Raw genomic sequence first — 25,021 nt, 5'->3', positions numbered from 1 at the left:
AAACATATGACAAATTGCTTTCATATGATCGCCTAAACAAATCATAAACAATCCTTTGATGAAGTGACTCCGAGAGTAAAGTCTATAGTTTTTAGTGAAATTGCCATGAAAAACCACAACTTTACGACCAGTAGGTCTATACTTGGCACCTACATGAAGAATTGTTCTTCCATAGTAGTGAGATTTTGTTCCATAGGAAAAAGTAAAGAAAACAGCAACCAGCTGTAGTTGCATGAGAACAAAAACGCTAAAGTCCTAACTCAATGTTTATTGGTAACCCTATTAAAAGTCCAAGTTGGATAAGTGATTGAGAATCTCTGTTTCCATTAACTTTATGTTTTGCAATTTTGCCTCAACGAGAAGTGCTCTTTGTATACCACTTAATTATACCATATATAGCTGTCCGTATAGAAACACATAAATCGTAAAATCTGAAATCTGCAAAGTTTTGACAACAGGGATTACAACAGACGTAGAAATCAACATATTAGTGACTTAACAAACAAATTTCATGCTCAAAGACAGCAAAAAGAAGAAAACTTAATATGATTTTTGCTTCACTCCTTGTTAGAAGCAACACAATGGCTAATCATCTTGCTAAATTAGCTACAATGAGGAATGAACCCTCAATTGCCTCGTGGGGTTAGAGGATCTTATTTGCCGGACAAGATGCAATTTCCTAAATACGATCGTTTTAGCAGCATTCTCATTCCCTTTATTCAAATCACCATTCCCCTTTTCTTCTTATTTGAAACAGGTAACAACTATAACTGATTAAGATAAGATGTCATATAATTGATCCAAATTAAAATCTTTATACAGGGCATTTTAATATTATCGAACTTAGAATTTGGATTGTAACCAAAATCAATTATTGAATCGAACATAAATTAGTACGCAATTGATAAAAAAAGACTAAAAGAAAAACTTACATATAATAAAATTTGACTAATCTTAAAACATTACTAAACTTAGACTAGTTATTTCCTTCCTCTTCTCTTCCCGTTCCAGGACTAAGCGCCTTTCTCTTCCTCTTCCAAACGTGTCCCGCTAAGCGGAGTGGAATACATATATGGACGGAAGGGGAAATTGTAAGATTAAATACTCTAATACGTAATATCAGGATCTTAAACTCAATAATCTTACATAGAGATTGTTAGGGACACATACCTGATGTGGAAGACATCATCACAGAGAGAAGCGGAAGCGTTAGTCAGAAATTGGTTTCTACCTCCTTGCCCTAACTTTATGTTACCACAACCGTCAGCGATGGAATTATTGTAGAGAATATCTGGTAACCCTAATGGGTGAAGGGAGGACCAATTTATAGAGGTTATGACTTAATCTGGTACGTCCATCAAGTAACCAATGTAAGGACGAGATCTACTCCTTATTAAATATTATTTATGGTATTACTTGGATTACAAGTAAACTTGGGCCATAAGTAAGAAATAATTAATAATAATTAATAATAATTAATAATAATTCTTACATTCTCCCATTTGGCCCAATGACCATATAACATTAATATTTAATAAACATTAGTTGTGCGTCTAATAAATCTCTTTTATAATGTCCATCATAAATACCACAGTATAACAAACTACTAATGCGAGTTATGGTGGTTGTACATAAATTTTAAGCTACATACTTCCTTTCATATACTACTGCATTAGCAACTTATCATACTAGGTTCATAAGCTATAAAAACATATAACATTTTATGGTCCACAATAATGTCTCATAGAGACTTATCTTGTAATATCTCAAACAATAATGTGTACACCATTATGAGAAACAAGAAATTCATTAATGTAAATCATAAACACATAATTTGAGCTCAGAGTGTAAAAACATCATAAATACATCAATCATAAGTGTCACGCCCCAAACTCGAGAGGCGCAACTGGCTCCTAATGCCAAAAATCAGGCCTGAGCCGACCCTGCTGAACCATTTGCTACTAGCACATGGCAGCCACACGCAATCAAGAAATCAAACAAGTATATCTCGGCTTAAAACTAAGCCATCGACCGGCAAGGCCCCTGTCAACTGATCTATAAAAGAAACAGCTACTCCCAGGAGATCATATAAATAAATAGTCAACTAGCACAGAAGTCCACCATGATATCTATAACAAAACTAAAAGAAGGTATATATCAATACAGTATATCAAACAACTCACAAGCTTCCGCAAACCAACAACATAGGCCAGCATGGCCAATAACGTAGCTATAAACCCCACACACTAGTCTGCAAGCCTCTAAAAGTAGTAAAGATTGGTGGGACAGGGCCCTAGCCTACCCATAAAGATATATACACAACAAAAGGTAACAACCTCCCAACTCTGGCAGCTCTGGAGGAAAGGGGCTAGCCAACCGGATAAAAGGCAATCCTGCTGCTGAGGAGGTCTACTCAGTCGTTTGTCAGGACCTGCATGCATGAATGCAGTGCCCCCAAGGCCATGGGGGTCAGTACAAAATAATGTACAGAGTATGAAAGGCAATAGACTATGATGAGGTATCCTGATATACTGGAATAATCCAATAAATAAATCAAGGCTAAGATAAGTGTACTGACCTGCTCCTAAATCTAAACTTATCAAAATTAATAAAGCAACAACCTAACCAAGCCCCCATAAGCTCGACAGGTACAAACAACACACAAAACCACCTACTCAGGCCTCTATAAGCCGGAAGGTGCCAATAAGCCTATATACCCCTATCAGTAGTCCCCTAGCCCCGTAGGCAGTCACATAGCCCTCTTAGGCATTAATATAGCCCCGTAGGTAGCATATAGCTATCTTAGGCATCAACGTAGCTTATAGACAACTCATAGCCCTCTTAGGCAACAACATGACCCTGTAGGAACACATAGCCTTCTTAGGCGTCAATATAGCCCTGTAGGCAACTCATTGCCCTGTTAGGCATCCATATAGCCCTGTTGGCAGAACATAGCCCTTCTAGGCATAGATCACATTCCTGCAGCTAACCACAATAGCCCCAACGACAATAACAACAATCCAACCGCTAAAAGCGAGTAATTTAGTTATAAGCAACCTATACAAATAGCCTCTAAGTCATGTCCAACATAGGGACGCTACTAACTGAATAAGAATCCCGACAAGGGAGGATTATATCAACTCGAGCAGCCAAAATCAACAATCACGGCTACAAGTATATCAAGGATAACAACCCAAATACATTGCTTCTAAGCTTTAAGGAAACATGTCGTAAGTAGGGAATAGCCTTAACATACCTTTTTCGCTAAATTCATGTGGCCTAATGACTTTTACTCAAAACTCCTCGATACTACAATAAGATAGGACCATAATCAACACACAAAAATAAAAGATACCATGACAATACGATAAAATATACATATTTCCATCGCAAATTTCTATTTGCTGCTTATACAAGCTACAGTCAATGAAAGAAGGGTCTTACCTTGATCTTAATGTCGTAATACGCTTTAAAACCTTCAAATATATCCAAACCCTTGTTGTCCCAACACTAAACTGTGATATGCTACCAATCGATAAAACAAATTATACCACGATGATGAGCCCAACGCGTAGAACAACTTTCGTCAGGACTTAAGTCGAGAAAATCTATATTTCACTTGATCCTAGAAATGGGTTTCTCTAATTTCTCTATTTTTTTAGCTTAAAAATGGTGAAAAAGATCGAAGGAGACGATATATGTAACATTCCACCGACTTAGGGCCCACCTCACGTGACTACCTGCACAGTCCCACGAAAATGTGAATATCTCTCTATTATGAAGACGTATGAACAAACGGTTTGATGCGTTGGAAACTAGACTCATAGACCTTCGATTTCATAGCTCGCGGGGACCATAACTCTTAATAGTTGGGAGAAAATGTCCGAGATATTTGACTCAAATTTCAGACAAATCTTTAAAAAGGAATTTACGGTAACTTTTGCCAACTTTTATTTTGTCACTTAACCTAACTTCAAAACTTGAGATAACACACTTGAACACTTAAAATATCACATAACACATCATTTTTAATTTATTACTCACCCTCCTTCTCTTTCCACGAAGATACGAGTTAATTTAGGCATTTTTAAAAGTTGGGGTGTTACATCCTTCCCCCTTAGAAACATTCGTCCTCGAATGAAAAATCTGAGTCACGCTGTTCAGTCCTAAGGAGTTGCCAAAATTTAGGCAGTGTATCCTTTGTAAATGTCACTATCCAGAACCTAAAATGTAAAATTTCTAACCTAGGGTCTCACATGACAACATAAATAGCTAAGCGTTATAGTTCCACCATAACAATGCGAGCAGATATACAATGACAACCACAATAATAATAATAATAATAAGAATAAGAAATAGCATATATATATATATATATATATATATCTTACCTTAATGCCCAATATAAACTAATATGACATCACCCTGGGGTATGAAACAAGTGAGGATATTTGGACCTCATGCCATCATCAGCTTCCAGGTCACCTCTTCTCTATTTTTGTTCCTCCACAATACTTTAACCGAAGCCACCTCTTTGGTCCTCAATTTACGGACCTGTCGATCTAATATAGTAACTGGAGTTTCCTCGTAAGACAACTCCTCTGTGATTTGAAATCCTCAACTGGGACAACCCGAGAAGGGTCTCCTACACACTTCCGTAGCATCGATACATGGAAAACTGGATGAACAGATTTTAGCCCCGAAGGCAATTCTAACTCATAAGCCACTCGTCCTATCCTTCGAAGGATCCGGTATGGCCCAATGAATCTTGGACTAAGCTTTCCCTTTTTGCCAAATCTCATAAAACCTTTCATAGGCGAGACTTTTAAGAATACCCAGTCATTGACGCAAAACTCTAAGTCCCTTCTTCGCACATCTGAGTATGACTTCTGTCGGCTTTGAGCTGTTAGCAACCTCTCCCGAATGAGCTTAACTTTATCCACTGTCTGCTGGACTAAGTCGGGTCCAATCAACCCTGACTCACCTACCTCGAACCATCCAATATGGGATCTACATTTTCTCCCATACAAAGCCTCATAAGGTGCCATCCCGATGCTGGAATGATAACTATTATTGTATGCGAACTCTATAAGAGGTAAGTGGTCATCCCAACTCCCCTTGAAGTCTAGCACACACGCCGTAACATATCTTCGAGTGTCAAAATTATGCACTCAGCCTGGCCATCTGTCTGAGGGTGAAAGGCAGTACTAAGATTAACCTGTGTCCCTAGTCCTTTCTGGAAGGACTTCCAGAAGTTGGCGGTAAATTGTGAGCCTCTATCAGAGATAATAGATACTGGGACACCGTGTAGCCTAACAATCTCTCTAATATAGAGCCCTGCATAGTCTTCGGCCGAAAAAGTAGCCCTGACTGGTAAAAAGTGGGCGATTTTGTTAGTCTATCAACAATTACCCAAATAGAGTCAAACTTGCGACGCGATTGAGGTAACCCTGTAATAAAATCCATATTAATTGCTTCCCACTTCCACAAAGGAATGGCTATCTCCTGAACTAGCCCAATGGGCTTTTGGTGCTAACATTCACCTGTTGGCAGTTAGGACACTGTGCCACAAATTCAGCAACGTCCTTCTTCATCCCGTGCCACCAATAGATCTCCTTAATATCATGGTACATCTTCATCGAACCAGGGTGAATAGAATAACGGGAATGATGTGCCTCTTCCATAATTCGATGTCGAACCCCTGCAACATTTGGAACACACAATCGACCGCTATATCTGAGGACTCCATCTTCTGCTATATCAAATGCTAAAGACTGTGGATCCTGAGCCTTGGCTCTAAGCTTCTCTAAGCTAGGATCCTCTTGTTGCCGTGATTTTACTTCTACAACTAGAGATGATACGGATGTATCCTGAATTGTGACCACTATCGTCTGCCTCTAACAATCTGACTCCTAAGCTAGCTAACTGATGAAGCTCTCGCGCTAGCTCCCGCTTCTCAACACCTAAGTGGGATAAACTACCCATAGATTTTCGACTGAGGGCATCGGCTACCACATTCGCCTTTCCTGGATGATATAAAATATCCACGTCGTAGTCTTTCAGTAACTCAAGCCATCGACGCTGTCGCAAATTTAACTCCTTCTGTCTAAATATATATTGAAGGCTCTTATGATCTGTGAAGATGTCAACATGAACGCCATACAAATAGTGTCTCCAGATCTTTAACGCATGCACAACTGCAGCCAACTCTAAATCGTGGTCGGATAGTTCTTCTCATGCTTCCTCAATTGCCTTGAAGCATATGCGATAACCTTACCATGTTGCATTAGAACACATCCCAACCCAACACCAGAAGCATCACAATACACCACATAGCCTTCTGAACCGTCTGGTAATGCAAGAACTGGTGCTGATGTCAACCTGTCCTTCAGCTCCTGGAAACTGTGCTCGCAAGCCTCAATCCAGTGGAACTTAGCTGCTTTTTGAGTTAGCTTCGTTAATGGGCCTAAAATTGAAGAAAATCCCTCTACAAACCTTCTGTAGTACCCACTAACCCTAAGAAACTACGAACCTCAGTCGGAGTCATGGGTCTGGGCCAAGTCTTTACGACCTCATTCTTTTGTGTATCAACCGCAATGCCTGCATCTGATACAATATGGCCTAACAAAGCTACAGAGTCTAACCAGAACTCACACTTAGAAAACTTTCATAAATTTCTCGGTCCGAAGAACCTGAAGGAATACTCGCAGATGATTTGCATGCTAATTTTTTGAACATGAATACACCAAAATATCATCAATAAATACAATCACAAACAAGTCTAGATACGGCCTGAATATACTATTCATCAGGTCCATGAACACTGCTGGGGCATTAGTTAATCCAAAAGACATTACCAAGAACTCAAAGTGTCCATATCTAGTTCTAAAAGCTATCTTTGGAACGTCTTTCTCCCGAACTCGTATCTGGTGGTACCCTGATCTTAAATCAATCTTTGAGAAACACTTAGCACCTTGTAACTGATCAAACAAGTCATCTATCCTCGGAAGAGGATACTTATTCTTTATAGTTGCCTTATTCAGTTGTCGGTAATCGATACATATTCTTAGTGAGCCATCTTTCTTCCTTATGAACAACACTGGTGCACCCCATGGTGAAGCACTAGGCCTAATAAAGCCTTTATCCAGCAAGTCTTTCAGTTGATCCTTCAACTCTTTTAGTTCAGTAGGAGCCATTCTATAAAGAGGGATAGATATGGGTTGTGTACTTGGTAGCATATCGATAGCAAAATCAATTTCCCATTCTGGAGGGATACCAGGGAGTTCGTCTGGAAATACATCTAGAAACTCATTAACTATCGGAATAGACTGAAGGGTCGGTGGTTCTGCATCTATATCATGAACGTGAACAAGATGATAAATACAACCCTTGGTAATCATCCTCCTTGCCTTAAGATAGGAAATAAAGCTACCTTTCGCGTTGCTGTATCGCCTTTTCACTCCCGAACTGCCTCTCCTGGAAAGTGAAATCTAACAATCTTTGTCCGGCACTCAACATTAGCATAACAAAATGCTAACCAGTCCATATCCATAATGACGTCAAAATCAACCATCTCAAATTCTACCAAGTCTACAAAAGTCTGACGGTCGATAATTTCTATCATGCAACCTCGATAGACTCTCCTGGCAATAGTAGACTCACCAACTGGTGTAGATACAAAAAGGGTCGATCTAATGACTCTGCTACTATACATAACCACCCCGCAATAAATGGAGTAACATAAGACAAAGTAGATCCAGGATCTATCAAACATAAACACAATGGGAACAAACAATCAATGTACCTGTCACAATATCTGGTGATGACTCTGAGTCTTGTCGATCGGTTAATGAATATGTACGGTTCTGTCCACTACCAGAACTAGATGCTCCATCTCTGCTTCTACCTCTACCCCTACGTGCTGAAGTATGGGGTCCACGCCCTGTAGACTGTGCTGATGAGGAGGAACCTACTGCTGACCTGGTCGACTGACCTGTACCACCCTGACCTATGGTAGGGCAGTTTCTCCACCCATGCCCCTCCTGTCCACAGGAATAACAACTTGTGGAACCCTATCTGCACCTCCCGAAATGCATCCTACCGCAAGTAATGCAACGCGGCAGGGATGTCCTTGCCTGGCCTGAATTCCTCTGCTGCTGCAAGCCTGATGCTCGTGAACCCTCACATGAGCATGACTGTTCCTGATCAAATCTACTACCTTGGAACTGCTGTGGTGGAGGTTTAGGTGGCCTAATAAAATATCGGGGTCTGGGACCACCCTGAAAATCTCCCTGCGAACCAGCGGGCCTAGCCCTCTTCTGTCTCTCTCTCTCTCCCCTCTCACTCGTATACTGTAGATGTCAGCGATCCTTTATGCCCTGTGTGAAGGCCTGAATCCTCGAGATATCCATATTATCATTCAGTGCAGCGGTAGAACAAGCCTCGATATAGTTTGAGTTAAGCCCTCCCACAAATCTACGTACCCTGTCATGCATCGTATCAACAAATGTTGGTGCATATCTAGCTAATGAATCAAATCTCAGCCCGTACTCTCGGACACTCATGCCACCTTGTCGGAGGTTCAGAAACTGGTCCACCCGGCCATCCCTAATCTCTCGAGGTAAATAGTGATCTATGAAAGCTTCTGTAAAGCTATCCCAAGTGGGTAAAGATGTATCTTCTCCCCTAGATCTCTCCTAACTTTCATACCATAATTCTGCAACATCACGCAATCGAAATGTTGTTAACTCAACTGACTCAGTTGCTGAGGCATGCGTAACTCTGAAGATCCTATGAAGCTGATCAACAAAGTGCTGAGGGTCTTCTCTGTGATCTGTCCCTGTAAACTGTGGAGGATTCAAGGCAAGAAATTCACGAACTCACGAACTTCCGGGCCCTTCAGAAGGTCCGGCAATATCTGGCGCAACTGGTTGGCACTGTGCAACTACTAACTGTGCTAACCTATATACTGCACTCTTTAAATCTTGATCAGATGGAATAGGAGGAACTAGAGGTGGTACTGCTGGTAGAGCCGGAAGTCCTGTAGCCCTCGGAGGCTCCTGAAGCAGTGGAGAAGCTATAGGGGGCTGAGAAGATGTCTCCCCCTGGGTCTCGCAATGGGCCACCTCCACCTGTGGTACTTTGTCGGTACCCTCTTGCAGTTATATCTAGCCCCTGGCTAGTTATGGTCTGTCTAATGTCAGTCATCTCTATCTGTATACAAGTATCAATTATAAGCCAGAAACCTCAACCCCTAAGACACCGCTCTATAGCACGAGGTGAGCAAAAGAAGGATAGTCATTCAAACATGCCCGACGGATTCTTGCTTATCGAATGTGGTGCACAACACATTTATAAACAAGACTCTACTAGGCATGGCTTGCAGACTCCCTAGGATACGACGTTGCTCTGATACCAAGTTTAGTCACGCCCCAAACTCGAGGTGCACAATTGGCTCCTAATGCCAAAACTCAGGCCCGAGCCGACCCTGCTGAATCATTTGCTACTAGCGCATGGCAGCCACACGCAATCAAGAAATCAAACAATTATATCTCGGCTTAAAACTAAGCCATCGGCCGGCAAGGCCCCTGTCAACTGATCTATAAAAGAAACAGCTACTCCCAGGAGATCATATAAATAAATAGTCAACTAGCACAGAAGTCCTGATTGGGCCGTCGAGGCCACCATGATATCTATATACCAAAACTAAAAACAAGTACATATCAATACAGTATATCAAACAGCTCACATGCTTCCGCAAACCAACAACATAGGCCAGCATGGCAATAATGTAGCTATAAACCCCACACACTAATCTGCAAGCCTCTAACAGTAGTAAAGATTGGTGGGACAGGGCCCCAACCTACCCATAAAGATATATACACAACAAAAGGTAACAAACCTCCCAACTCTGGCAGCTCCAAAGGAAAGGGGCTAGCCAACCGGATAAAAGTAAATCCTACAGCTGAGGAGATCTACTCAGTCGTCTGTCAGGACCTGCATGCATGAATGCAGTGCCCCCAAGGCCATGGGGGGTCAGTACAAAATAATGTACAGAGTATGAAAGGCAATAGACTATGATGAGGTATCCTGATATACTGGAATAATCCAATAAATAAATCAAGGCTAAGATAAGTGTACTGACCTGCTCCTAAATCTAAACTTATCAAAATTAATAAAACAACAACCTAACCAAGCCCTCATAAGCTCGACAGGTACAAACAGCACACAAAACCACCTACTCAGGCCCCCAAAAGCCCGGAAGGTGCCAATCAGCCTATATACCCCTATCAGTAGTCCCCTAGCCCCGTAGGCAGTCACATAGCCCTCTTAGGCATTAATATAGCCCCGTAGGTAGCATATAGCTATCTTAGGCATCAACGTAGCTTATAGACAACTCATAGCCCTCTTAGGCAACAACATGGCCCTGTAGGAAACACATAGCCTTCTTAGGCGTCAATATAGCCCTGTAGGCAACTCATTGCCCTGTTAGGCATCCATATAGCCCTGTTGGCAGAACATAGCCCTTCTAGGCATCGATCACATTCCTGCAGCTAACCACAATAGCCCTAACGGCAATAACAACAATCCAACTGCTAAAAGCGAGCAATTTAGTTATAAGCAACCTATACAAATAGCCTCTAAGTCATGTCCAACATAGGGACGCTACTAACTGAATAAGAATCCCGACAAGGGAGGATTATATCAACTCGAGCAGCCAACAATCAACAATCACGGCTACAAGTATATCAAGCATAACAGCCCAAATACATTGCTTCTAAGCTTTAAGGAAATATGTCATAAGTAGGGAATAGCCTTAACATACCTTTTTTGCTAAATTCACGTGGCCTAATGACTTTTACTCAATACTCCCTCGATACTACAACAAGATAGGACTATAATCAACACACAAAAATAAAAGATACCATGACAATACGATAAAATATACGTATTTCCGTCGCAAATTACTATTTGCTGCTTATAAAAGCTACAGTCGATGAAAGAAGGGTCTTACCTCGATCTTAAGGTCGTAATACGCTTCAAAACCTTCAAATATATCCAAACCCTTGCTGTCCCAACACTAAACTGTGATATGCTACACAATCAATAAAACAAATTATACCACGATGATGAGCCCAACGCGTAGAACAACTTTCGTCAGGGACTTAAGTCGAGAAAATCTATATTTCACTTGATCCGAGAAATGGGTTTCTCTAATTTCTCTATTTTTTTAGCTTAAAAATAGTGAAAAAGATCGAAGGAGACAATATATGTAACATTCCACCGACTTAGGGCCCCACCTCACGTGCTTGCTTGCACATTCCCACGAAAATATGAATATCTCTCTATTCTGAAGTCGTATGAACAAACGGTTTGATGCGTTGGAAACTAGACTCGTAGACCTTTGATTTCATAGCTCGCGGGGACCATAATTCTTAATAGATTGGGAGAAAATGTCCGAGACATTTGACTCAAATTTCAGATAAATCTTTAAAAAGGAATTTACGGTAACTTTAGCCAACTTTTATTTTGTCACTTACCTAACTTCAAAACTTGAGATACCACACTTGAACACTTAAAAATATCACATAACACATCATTTTTAATTTATTACTCACCCTTCCTGTCTTTTTACGAAGATACGAGTTAATTTAAACATTTTTAAAAGTCGGGGTGTTACAATAAGTACAACCAAGACCCATTATTTGAACATGTTCTTTAAATGTCTTTGTTTGTAAGCCTTTGTTAACGGATCTGCAATCATGGATCAGTTCTAATATTCTCAAGTAACACTATTTGTTTCTGAACTTCTTCCTTAACGGTAAAGTACTTTAATTTCATATGTTTGGCACCTTTGGAGTACTTATCATTATTGGAAAAGAATACTGCTGCAGTATTATCACAATAAATTTTCAGCGGCTTGGTAATGTCATAAGCTGATTCCTCGAGTCATGATGACACCTACTATAACCCACCAGTAGGTAAGCCAACCGTAACCCGGAATAACAAGTAATGGGTCTGAGGGCAGAAACTAAACAAGAGTAGGCAAAATTTAAGATAACACTATAAACAGGTGGAAGCAAACCCAAACATATATACAAATAAAGATCCCTCCCAGAACCTGGAAGTCACTAGTACAGAGCTACTAACAAGACGAGTACAAGTCCCAAAAGTAGACCACAAAAACTGGACTGTCTCGAAAGGCAAAAGACAAGTCTATGTATACAGATGGAGACTGAAGTAGTACAAAATGCCGCGTGCTCAACCCCGTCTCCGGATCAGACTGCTCCAAGCTCGATATCAACACTGGTCACTGGTGCTCCTGCATCACGAAAACAGATGCAGAGCGTAGCTTGAGTACCAAAACAGCAGGTACCCAGTAGGCATCATAGGTTGATTGAACTTGAAAAGTAAAGGCAATATAAAAAGAAGGAATAACACAAACAAAGGTCAAGAACGGAAATATAAGTAACAATGGAATACACACGAGTGTAAAAAGAACTAACTAAAGTAATCTATAAGCTAACTACACCTAACTGGACCCCCAGAAGCCCAGAATGTACATTCGTGCACAAGTTTAATTAAAACTCGAACGGACCCCCATAAGCCCGACGAGTACACAGAATAACTATAACTAAAGAAAATTGCATATGAGAACCTAAGAAATAAGAACATCAAACCAAAACCTCAACCCCAATTAGTAGAATCTGACAGTACGGAGACCGGACCTCAAACCGAATGTTCTATATAAGTATCTGGGCGATAGAGGCCGGACCTTAAATCGGATGCTCTATATAAGTATCTGGGCAATAGAGGCCGAACCTTAAATCGGATGCTCTATATAAGTATATGGGCGATAGAGGTCGGACCTTAAACCGGATGCTCTATATAAGTATCTGGGCTATAGAGGCCGGACTTTAAACCGGATGCTCTATATAAGTATCTGGGCTATAGAGGCCGGACCTTAAACCGGATGTTCTATATAAGTATCTGGGCGATAGAAGCCGGACCTATGACCGGATGCTCTCTATAATTATCTGGGCAATAGAAGTCGGACCTTAAACTGGATGTTCTATATAAATATCTGGGCGATAGAGGCCGGACCTCGAATCCGGATGCCCGACAAAGGTGCCAATGTAGCTGCTGAAAGAGTCCCAATTGATTCATGTTCATAAGTGTCTGTGGAACGCCGTCCACACTTAGCCAATCAATGTAATTCCTTGGAACAAAATCGAAAACCAAATTCAAATCGTGAAGCAGAATTAGTGTCACCGACGTAACTCGTGAAGCCGTAACATCAGGGAAAATAAGGATAACTATAGTCAGAGCAAGCGTATCTCCCAGCTAAGGCCCAAACTATCAGACTCAAGTCTGCTACACCAGTCTATAGGGATCTAAGTCGGCCGAGCAATATTGGGGCAAAACTAAGGCCTATCGGATCTGAATCATGTATTTATAAGGCAAGCCCTAGTCAAACCTAAACTAAGGCCCAACATGCTTCAAATAAACAGTAATTAAGCATGCAAGCACTCCACATAGCGAAGAGGGTCAATTAATAACACAAAACATGCTCACAGTTATCTAGTAATTCTCGAAATAGGCCGAAAACATTATGTTTAAACACCTATACGTGATTCAAAAACTATCCAACCCAAATCCCAACTAATCAACATGCATTCACATTCTCGAGCTCAATCTAAAAGAGGCAAACCGTAGCCTACCTGTAGGCTGATCACGCGCGCTCCAAAATTACTCCTCTGGAGCTTTTCCTTTTCAAACGGCCTCGAAATGCTATCACGCTATCAAAAATAGAGTCACAATGTTATTACGGTCGTTTAGACACTAAAATCGCAATAAATGGAGATGGACCAATTTCGGGGTCAAAACAGAAAAAGTGGAACCCGCGCTAAAAAATTCTGGAATTAACCCCAAAAATAGGTTCTTAAACACCTCCCCGAACTTATGTTCCAAATTGGAACACAATTCAGGGCTTGAGACTGTCCCAACACGAACAAGCAACGAAAAACCCAAATCACACTAAAAAGGAACAACAATAGCAGCAGTTATTTACAAGAAAATACCAGAAACGAGGGTCCAGATGCTGAAACCAATCACTCCATGATGATCCTCACGAAAAACCCCACAATCTAGGCTCTTGAATCACCGGATTCGGACCTAAAATGACCAAGAAATCATCTTCTAAAATAGACTTAATATGAACAATTGTTCAACAATAATAGTACCTATTCAAAAAGGGAACAAATTTAATCTCATGCAATGCCCAAACAATGATGTAGAACGAAAAGAAATGAAAATAATTCCTTATCTTCTATTTTTGGAAGTTTGATGTATGTTCAAACTTTGCACAAGACCGTATATTAGCCTTTTGGTCAGAATGCTAGGAAGATATCAAAATAATCCTAGAATTTATCACTGAAAAAGAAAAACTGCAAAGAACGTTTATGGCATGTTGTGAAGCCACAATTCATGTATTATGGCTGCAGAACTTTATTTTCAGGACTTGGGGTTGTCGACACCATTACCTGTAATGACCCTCCTGGTCATTTCTGCATCTTGCCTTCTGTGTGTCGTTTAAAGCGTTCTTGTAATGACCCCAAGTCATTTATGACTTGTTGGGACTAATAGTTCGGTCACCTGGTCGTTCATTTGGTTATGGTGCGAGTTTTAGTGTTTTGGAGCTTATGAACCTTGAATGATTATTTTCGATCAAAAGTTCAAGAAGACGACCTTAGAATAGAATTATGATGGTTCCATGAGCTCCGGAATGGACAAATTAGGCTAGTAGCATAGTTGGTACGAGTATCGAGGCCTTCGATGCGAGTTTGGATCTTAGGCGTTTTAGCCTTTGAAATTTGGCCTAAGGTTGACTTTGGTCAATATTCTTGGAAAACGTGCTCGAATGAAAATTTCGTCAGCACGATTAGCTCTGGAATGTTGAGTTTGGCCTAGAACGACCTTTCGTTCGACTCTCGAGGACTCCGAACTCATTTCGAGCCCCTCAGTGGATTTTGGTTCAAATGGTTTTTGGAAGTGGGACCCACTTCTTATCGAGATGACCTTTGATGGAAATTTTGAGTGCGCCGTTGAGTCTGGAATGTCAAATTTAGTAGGGTAGCATATCTGTTTTATTTTTACCGGGTACCGAACGAATTCCGAGCACCCCGTTGAAGACTTTGTAGAATTTAGCCAAAGCTGAGATTTGGTGTAGCTCTTTAGCGACCAGAGTTTTGGCTTTTCAAGACCAGCTTTTGGGTTTTTAGCGACCAGTTTCGCGCTTTATAAAACCTCAACTTAGCTTTATTCCTCATTTTAAAAGTGCGATACCTTGAGCTATAGAGGTTCGATTTGGGCGATTCAAGAGGCTAACATGAGTGAATTTTTGAGGAGAACGCATTGCCATGGTTAGATTTCGTATTTAAAGCTTTTTTGGAGGTAAAAAGTTGTGTTTTAGCTGCTGTCTTAGCTCATCTCGATAAGAAGTGGGTCCCACTTCCAAAAACCATTTGAACCAAAATCCACTGAGGGGCTCGGAATGAGTCCGGAGTCCTCGAGAGTCGAACGAAAGGTCGTTCTAGGCCAAACTCAACATTCCAGAGCTAATCGTGCTGACGAAATTTTCATTCGAGCACATTTTCCAAGAATATTGACCAAAGTCAACCTTAGGCCAAATTTCAAAGGCTAAAACGCCTAAGATCCAAACTCGCATCGAAGGCCTCGATACTCGTACCAACTATGCTACTAGCCTAATTTGGCCATTCCGGAGCTCATGGAACCATCATAATTCTATTCTAAGGTCGTCTTCTTGAACTTTTGATCGAAAATAATCATTCAAGGTTCATAAGCTCCAAAACACTAAAACTCGCACCATAACCAAATGAACGACCAGGTGACCGAACTATTAGTCCCAACAAGTCATAAATGACTTGGGGTCATTACAAGAACGCTTTAAACGACACACAGAAGGCAAGATGCAGAAATGACCAGGAGGGTCATTACAGGTAATGGTGTCGACAACCCCAAGTCCTGAAAATAAAGTTCTGCAGCCATAATACATGAATTGTGGCTTCACAACATGCCATAAACGTTCTTTGCAGTTTTTCTTTTTCAGTGATAAATTCTAGGATTATTTTGATATCTTCCTAGCATTCTGACCAAAAGGCTAATATACGGTCTTGTGCAAAGTTTGAACATACATCAAACTTCCAAAAATAGAAGATAAGGAATTATTTTCATTTCTTTTCGTTCTACATCATTGTTTGGGCATTGCATGAGATTAAATTTGTTCCCTTTTTGAATAGGTACTATTATTGTTGAACAATTGTTCATATTAAGTCTATCTAGAACTTTTTCGATATAGCCTTTTGAGACAGTACCAATAATCCTTGTGATCTATCACGGAATATTTCTACCCCTTTCTACCCCTATCACATAGGATGTCTCACCTATATTTTTTCATTTTAAAGTTCATAGAGAGAAAGTCTTCCGTCTCACGCAATAAGCCAAAATCATTAGCAGCAAGTAAAATGTCATCAACATACTTGACTAACAATATAAACTTACTCCCACTAATTTTTTGGTATATTCACCGATCAACGGTAATTTTCTTAAATCCAAAAGATGTTATGGTATCATTAAATTTTATATACCATTGTCGTGAGGCTTGTTTGAGTCCATCTATTGTCATCTTTAGCTTACACACCATTTGATATTTTTCTTTAATTTCGAAACCCTCTTGTTGGTCCATATAAACATCCTCATTCATTGTCTCCATTAAGAAAGACAGTTTTCACATCAATTTGATGTAACTCTAAATCATAATGAGCTACCAAAGTAAAGCCAATTCTTAATGAGTCTTTTTTTTCGACCTGTGAAAAGGTCTCTTTATAATCAATGACTTTTTTTTTTCTTTTTTTTTAGTGTATCCCTTGGCAACACGTCTGGCTTTATGTAGTTCAATATTACCATTAGAATCGCGTTTGGTCTTGAAGACCCATCTACACCCGATTCTTTTAGAACTTTCTGGTAATTGAACAAGATCCCAAACTTTATTGTATTCCATGGATTTTAACTCTTCATTCATGGCATCAATTCATTTATCAGACTCATTAATTTATATGGCTTGTGAAAATAAAATCGGATCTTTATTAATTCCAATGTCAAAATCTGACTCTTGCAAATAAATCACATAATCATTTGAAATGGCCGATTTTCTTTCTCTTTGAGATTTTCTTAATGGCACTGTTTGTGGTTCATTTGCGTCAGATACTTGTGAGTTAGATCCTTCTTGAAGTGTTTCATCCAAATGTTGTTCAAAATTGTTAAAGTGTTCTTCAACAAGAGGAACAACATTTGTTATTGGTGTGGAAGTAAGTACATTCATGGGCAATGAGATATTTACCCTTACCTCATTAATTTCCACACTTTGTCATTCAACACTCCCACTAACTTCACCATTCTCAAGGAATTTAGCAATATGGACTTAGACATTATTTTGATTCGTTATACTTTCCATAATATTCACCACCTCTATCTGACCTAATGATTTTCACTTTTATATCTAATTTGTCTTTCAACCTTATTAATGTACACTTTGAGAGCATCCACTGTTTGAGATTTTTCTTTCAATAAATAGATAAATCCATAACGTGAAAATCATAGATAAAGGTGATAAAATATTTTTCTTCACCAAAAGATGGAACATCAAAGGGTCCGCAAATATCAGTGTGTATAATTTCAAGAAGCTGAGTGCTCCTTGTGGCAACTTTCTTGGTATGTTTGGTTTGCTTTCCTTTAATGCAATCCAAACACATTTCAAGATCAGCAAAATTCAAATTCGAAAGAATTTCATTCTGTACTAATCTTTTTAATCATTCTTTGGATATATGACCCAAACGTTTATGCCACAAATAAGCAGAACTTTCATTCAGTGAAATACGTTTAATTCCAACATTTCGAGTTTCAATCTATATAAACCATCAATAAGAACACCAGAACCATAAAAAATAGTATTCTTATATAAATTGAAACATCCATGTCCAAACTTAAAATCAAATCCAGAAACATCAAGTCTTGAAAGGAAAATCAAATTCCTAGAAACTGAAGGAACATAAAGAGTCAGTAATAGATCAAGGTGATGTCCAGTCTCCAAGATCAATTGATAAGTCCCTATGCCTTCAATTTGAGCCTTCATGCGATTTCCCATGAACACGAAATCCTTATTTGGATTTGTAGTTTTGATTGTAGTGAATCCCTGCAACATAGTGGAAACATGAGTAGTTGCACCAAAATCAAGCCACCAAGTATTATTAGGAACTTCTACTAAATTTGATTCAAAACATACAAAAGCACTAAATATACCTTTCTTTTCAAACCAAGCTTTACGTTTCAGGCAATCTTTCTGATAGTGTCCTTTTTTACAGAAACGACACACATCAGCCTTGAGTTCCTTATGAGCATCCTGTGGAACTTTAGCAGGTGCTTTCTTTTTCTTAAACTTGTTGGCCTTCACTTTAAGTCCTTTACCAGCTCTTTGACCTATAAGGTTAATGGAATGACCTCCTTGTTTCTTAAGTCTTGACTCCTCTTGAGCAAGCATGCTGGACAATTCATTAACATATAGTTAATTTGGAATGGTCCATACTCAAGAGGCAATGAGTTTAGAATGAACTAAACCAAGATGGTGTCATCCACTTTCATCTCCAAGGTCCTAAGTCTTATTGCAATGTTAGTCATCTCGATGATATGATTTTGCATACTACGCGACCTATCAAACTTCATGGTCGTGAGTTCAGTCATTAGTGTACCAGCGAGAGACTTATCAGCAGAATGAAAACGTTCTTCCACAAACTTCAGGTATTCCCTGGTACTTTCTGTTTGTGGAATAGTACTTTTAATACTGTTAGCAACAGTCATTCGTATGAACATAAGACTTAATTTGTTAGAGCGTTCCCATGATTTATGAAAAGACTTCTCATCCTCACTGCTCTTATCAGTAATGGCAATAGGTTTGTCATTCAGCAAAGCTAAGTCAAGATCTATTACACCTAAGTGGAATTGTACTTGTTCATGCCATTCAGAGAAGTTCAATCCATTGAACACAGTAACAGACGAAGCATGCGAATGAAGAGGAATAACTGCAAAATAGATATTCATGCTCACAAATAAGAAAATAATATGAATTCAGTAAAGCGATAAAAATATATCGTAATTCTCCTTCGGGTAGATACTAGGACACATTATCATAATTTAAATGTCAATTTTATCTTTAATAGGTAATTGGATATTTTTTAATCAAACATATATGACATCTTTGGATATACAATATATGTTTGACTAAAAAGATTAATTTACCTCATAATTTTCACTATTCGTTAAATGATTGATTCACCTTTGGGTAAATTCTTAAGTTCTAGCAATAGTGAAAATCAATTTATCTATTTATTTTCAATATAGGCATTTCATTAACTTTCATAGATAAATGACAATTTTATGAATGCACATTTTTCTTAACCATACGAGTTTGACCACTTTGGTGACTAACAAACTATATAAATACAAATGCACACATAATATCATAAAATTTTGTGCATGTGAATAGTTTTATACATTTTAGTTTGGCCACTTTGGTGACTAACAAACTATAGAAACATAATACATGCATCAAGTGATCATAAACATGATATGTGTAGACGTTAATTTCTCTAGTTTGGCCACTTTGGTGACTGACAAACTATATAAATACAAAGCACACATAATATTATAAAATTTTGTGCATGTGAATAATTTTATACATTTTAGTTTGGCCACTTTGGTGACTAACAAACTATAGAAACATAATACATGCATCAAGTGATCATAAACATGATATGTGTAGACGTTAATTTATCTAGTTTGGCCACTTTGGTGACTAACAAACTATTTTGCATAAAATATACACATATTATTTATTACTTAGTATAACGATCACTTTAATTTAATAAATGATTTGAAACAAAACATAATAGTTACGTCACAAAAAAAATTATTATATGGTATACAAATTCATACATTCTTACGCAATATCTCATCAGAGATCATAGTATTCTGCACTTATAAAGTTGGAAATCTTAAATGTATGCGGATATGCAAAATACGTGCACAAATTGTTCAAAAACAAGAAGAAATAATTTGTGGGAAATTCGACAGAAGAATGGTGCACTCATGCACATGACTTTATATATGTTTTGACCAAATTTTCAATGATAAATTAGTTATTATTTATTTATTTACTTAAGAGCTAAGATCACACATGTCTTAAACAAAACCTTTTCATACTCACAAAGGCTTGAGGCACTGATTCGTTGACATTATCGTATCAGAATTCCATTGCATTACATGATAAATATTTTCATATATATGTAAGATTATTCGTTCAAACAATCCAGGCTCTGATGCCACATGTAAGATTAAATACTTTAATACGTAATATCAGGATCTTAAACACGATAATCTTACATAGAGATTGATAGGGGCACATACCTGATGCGGAAGACATCATCATAGAGAGAAGCGGAAGCGTTAGTCGTAAATTGGTTTCTACCTCCTTGCCCTAACTTTATGTTACCACAACCATCAGCGATGGAATTATTGTAGAGAATATGTGGTAACCCTAATGGGTGAAGGGAGGACCAATTTATAGAGGTTATGACTTAATCTGGTACGTCCATCAAGTAATCAATGTACGGACGAGATCTATTCCTTATTAAATATTATTTATGGTATTACTTGGATTACAAGTAAACTTGGGGCCATAAGTAAGAAATAATTAATAATAATTCTTACATTAACTTTCCCTTTCTGCCAAAATGCTATCTTCACGTTTTTGATTTACCTCTCTTAATACTTTCAACATGATATTTTGCTCCTTCGTTTCTTAATTAATAATAATTCTTACATTAACTTTCCTTTTCTGCCAAAATGCGATCTTCACATTGTTGATTTACCTCTCTTAGTACTTTCAACTTGATATTCTGCTCCCTCGTGACATTCTGCTCCTTCTCTTTCCGATACTTCCTATAACTATCAATAGCAGACAAACCTTTATCAATAGCATACAAACCTACTATCATAAGAACGCAATTACCTGCCCAGTCATCACCAGTGGTGCTCATGATTTGATAGTGCACTCTCCGCAGCAGTTTTTTTCTCAACTTATAATAAACCGAACAAGAAAACAGTTTATTCAACAAAATATTTTTCTTTATTACAATGAAAAACTTGGAATAAAACCTTTTTCAATACCCTTTATATAAATATATCACATATAAACCTTTTTCCAAATCCTATTTGAATGAGGTAATGTTTACAAATCCAATTCCTAATAAAAAACATCAGCAGCATTAATAATATAGTGCAATTTCAAAAAAAAAATCTTAGTACAATTTCAATTGGACTTCCACGTTATGTCCTTTATAGACTTGGCAAAATTTTCATTAATAATTTATTTATATACTTTATATAAACAAATACCAAAGAAGTATATATAATTTAATTTTTCTTATTTTGGAGCAAGTATTAATAAAGACACGTCATCTTAACACCATAAGTATCGGTTTCTGATATAAGTAATCGCAAAACCACAAGTAGTAAAGTATTTGGAAAACATATTATAGCGGAAGTGTGGTCAATGAACAGGATAGCAAATCTGCTGAGATGGATAAAACTGAACATAACTCCTTTACCACTGAAAATCTTCAAAAGTTGCAGATAAGTATGAACCTACTAATATTGAAGGGCAGCGGGAGACTGGTATATATATGGGTATGCCAACCAGGGAGTGAAGTAGCACAAGTATGGGAACCAAAAAAGGGAAAGAGCAGGGTTATTGGTGGAGAAGTTCATAGTGGCAATGTTGATTCTAAGGGGAGTCTTAAGTCAACATCAGGCGGCTCCTCTCAACAGGTTTCATGAAAGTGTTTATTGGAAAGAATGGAGACAGTCAGTTACACTAAGTCTTTTAGATGAGTGTGTTTGAGAGAAGGACTATTTCTCAATTTATCATTCAACTCATTTCTTTCCCATTGTGGACATCCGATTAACATGGTTTTAATGCAAGGATCTGTTGTAACTCTTGTGTAATTGATGATACTCACAAATCATGGAACCTGGTCCGAGAGTTGAGCATGTATTTCTGGTAAAATGGTGAACAACTGTAAAAGCTGTCACACTGGTGAGCACGGGAAAAGAGAACAATGTACTCAACCAATGGGAGAACACTAGGTTGTTTTGTTCAGAGGATAATATATCCTCATTGACATGAAACAACCTAGTCATGACATTCAAGCACAACAATTTTAAAAGGTGTATTTTGTCTTTGGAGATTACAAGCCTTCAAGAACCTCAATGGACATGATAGAGTTATCAACCGTGTCTTTTGATTGTTGCATAAGAAAGTTTGTGTATGCACAATGCATATGAATATCGTGTTGGTCTGATGGCCTTGTAGTCCTCCAAAAACTTTTCAAGTCTAACTCGACTCTCTCTTTCATTTCTACTTGTCAAATATACTGATAAAGTGAGAAGACAATAATGCAAACAAGTGTTGTACCTAAAACTACACCTACAATAATTGAATAAATAACTTGTCATAATCATAAAGGAAAATCAATTAGGAAACTGAGGGAGTGAGAACTTAATTAAACTAACCTGCAATAAAGGGATGTTTAGTGTTACCTATTATGGACAAAATTGAAGCGTCTGTTAAGCGCTTTTTTATCAATGATGGAAAAAAATTAAAAGAAAATTTAAGGCATACAAGTAGTACCTTTATGTGTCATAGTTCGATTAAAACAATGAGTTTCCAATAGCTTTGTTCCATCCCTGAGACCACAATCGATTCCTTTGAACTCACAGTTTCCACAGAGTGGTATAGGCCAATTCAGCTGCAGCATGTTCTCACCAAATGTTGAATCTGAGTATGGGTACTGATGAATTTTTGTGCGAGGACCAGACAAGAAGAAGTCTAGGCTTAAAGTCGATGTAACAGCATGTTTTTGGTAACCAGAAGAACCAAGACATGGAACCAAGTAACCATCATTAGTGTCTGTGAATGGTGCAGAACAATTGAATAGGACCGTGGGATCGTCAGTATTTCTGAAATTAGATTGTGACAAATTCAGTATTGGTAACTTAGCTGCTATGCACTGGTCAGGATCATAAAGGTGAATTTTCTGTGAGACATAATCAATCTTTTCAATAACTAAGTGAATAGACGAGGGAAGCTCAAGGATGGTGCCTTTTTTATTGTTACAGTGTAGTTCAAAGCCAGGATAGCCGCAATGTTTTGGTTGATGACTGAGTCTGAATGGGAAATGAATGACGGGACCATCATTATTGCACCATGAATCCTCACAACCCTCTAGTTTGTGTCCTAAGCTAAGCAATGGGAAAAATACCAAGAAAAGTAAGATGGACATTTCTAAAACTCTTGCTTGCATTCTTTAGTTTGATGCTAATCACTAGTAGTTTAGTGTTGCTCCCCAGTATACACTCAAGTGTACGTGGTCGCTCAAGTAATATAGATTCTGAAAGAAACGAGTTATCGTTCCCAAGGGACTTATGATCAACTGATATCTCACACTTAATTCTACAAATAAAATAAAAGTAAGCCGTTTTCAGAAATTGTGATGATTGTTAACTACTACTAATTATGCAATAAATTAAAGTAAATAATTGTGAACGACTTTAAGATGATGTTTCAAGCACGTAAAAGACAATTCCAGGGCTGCAGCATGCAATGAATCTCATGTATCATATGATCGGCTTAAAACTAATTTTAGTTGTCAAGTTACTAATTTACAGGGTTAATTGATGAGTCGGGTTCACACCTCTAGTCACCTACTCTAGTTAGCTGCCTAACTACATTGTTGAGTGGGGATAAACAGACTAACTGGCGAGCATTTATATTTCATCTTATTTCGTAACCAAGCGAGTTGTTCGTCCGGGCGTCACCCCTGAACACAAATCACCTCAACTTAATGGGTCAATCAAGCTCTCTATATTCTCTGGTCTATCTAATCCCTTCTCTCTCGATTTTAAGATTAGACAATAGATTTATTTTATGGTGTGCAAGAATAAAATACTAAAACAAGAATATAGAAGCAACTTACAATGACAACTAAGAATTAATTCAATAACCTTAAATAATCAACAATTGATTCGTAGCTATAGCCCCAGAACTAGGGCGTTTAGCCACTCATGCTATTAGAAAATCATAAAATACAACTGTTCATGCGATTTCCGAAAAATAGAGGAGTTAGAAGATCAAAACCTATTACAAACGATGATATTTGCTCTTGCACACCAATAAAAAGTCTAACCCTAACTATGGAGTCCTAAGGGTCTATTTATAAGAGTTGGAAAACTTAGAGTCAAAGTCTACTACAATTAGGAATCCTTTTTAATAATGTTTTTGCTGGAAAAGTCGGAATTCCTTTGGCGTGTCGCGCCCTTCATCGCGCCTAGCACTTGCCGCAGAACTTTCCACCTTGGCGCAGCGCGCCTAGCAGAGCTCCAGGCAGGCGCTTCAGAACTTCAAGTGTTGGCGCGTCGCGCCTCTTTGTACGCCTCATAATCGACTCTGAACGTTAAGCCTTGGCGCGACACACCTAGCAGAGCGCCACCACTGTATCTTTTTGCCTTGGTCCATTTTCTTCTCTTCTCCTCTTTGCTTCTTCTTCTCCAAATCCCTCAAAAATTCCTGAAACAACTAATCATATATTTTAGTGCACAATCATCACAAGTTTAACAAAATCAAGTCAATAGTCTTAGATCATTCTTCAATTCAATCCAAATATGGGCAAATATCGACAACTTAGGCATATAAATATGCCTAAGTTCACCACCCCACACTTAAACCTTTGTTTGCCCTCAAACAATCTTTAGACTATCAACTTTTTTTCATATCCCTTGGACTTATCAACCCACCTTAAAATCAACCAAACATTTTTAATCATGATCTTGT

At 38.4% G+C, this 25,021-nt stretch overlaps 1 protein-coding gene across 1 annotated transcript in view; it reads left to right on the top strand.

Moving 5' to 3' along the window:
- LOC125822539 (probable polyamine oxidase 4) overlaps nucleotides 1-25,021 on the top strand; it is a 145,261-nt gene that overhangs the window by 7,542 nt on the left and 112,698 nt on the right. The window lies entirely within an intron of this gene.

This window comes from Solanum verrucosum, unplaced genomic scaffold (genome assembly GCF_900185275.1).
Source record: "Solanum verrucosum unplaced genomic scaffold, falcon-dt-bn FXZP01000103.1, whole genome shotgun sequence".
Taxonomy (NCBI): Eukaryota; Viridiplantae; Streptophyta; class Magnoliopsida; order Solanales; family Solanaceae; genus Solanum; species Solanum verrucosum.
This window is presented reverse-complemented; position numbering and strand designations above follow the sequence as displayed.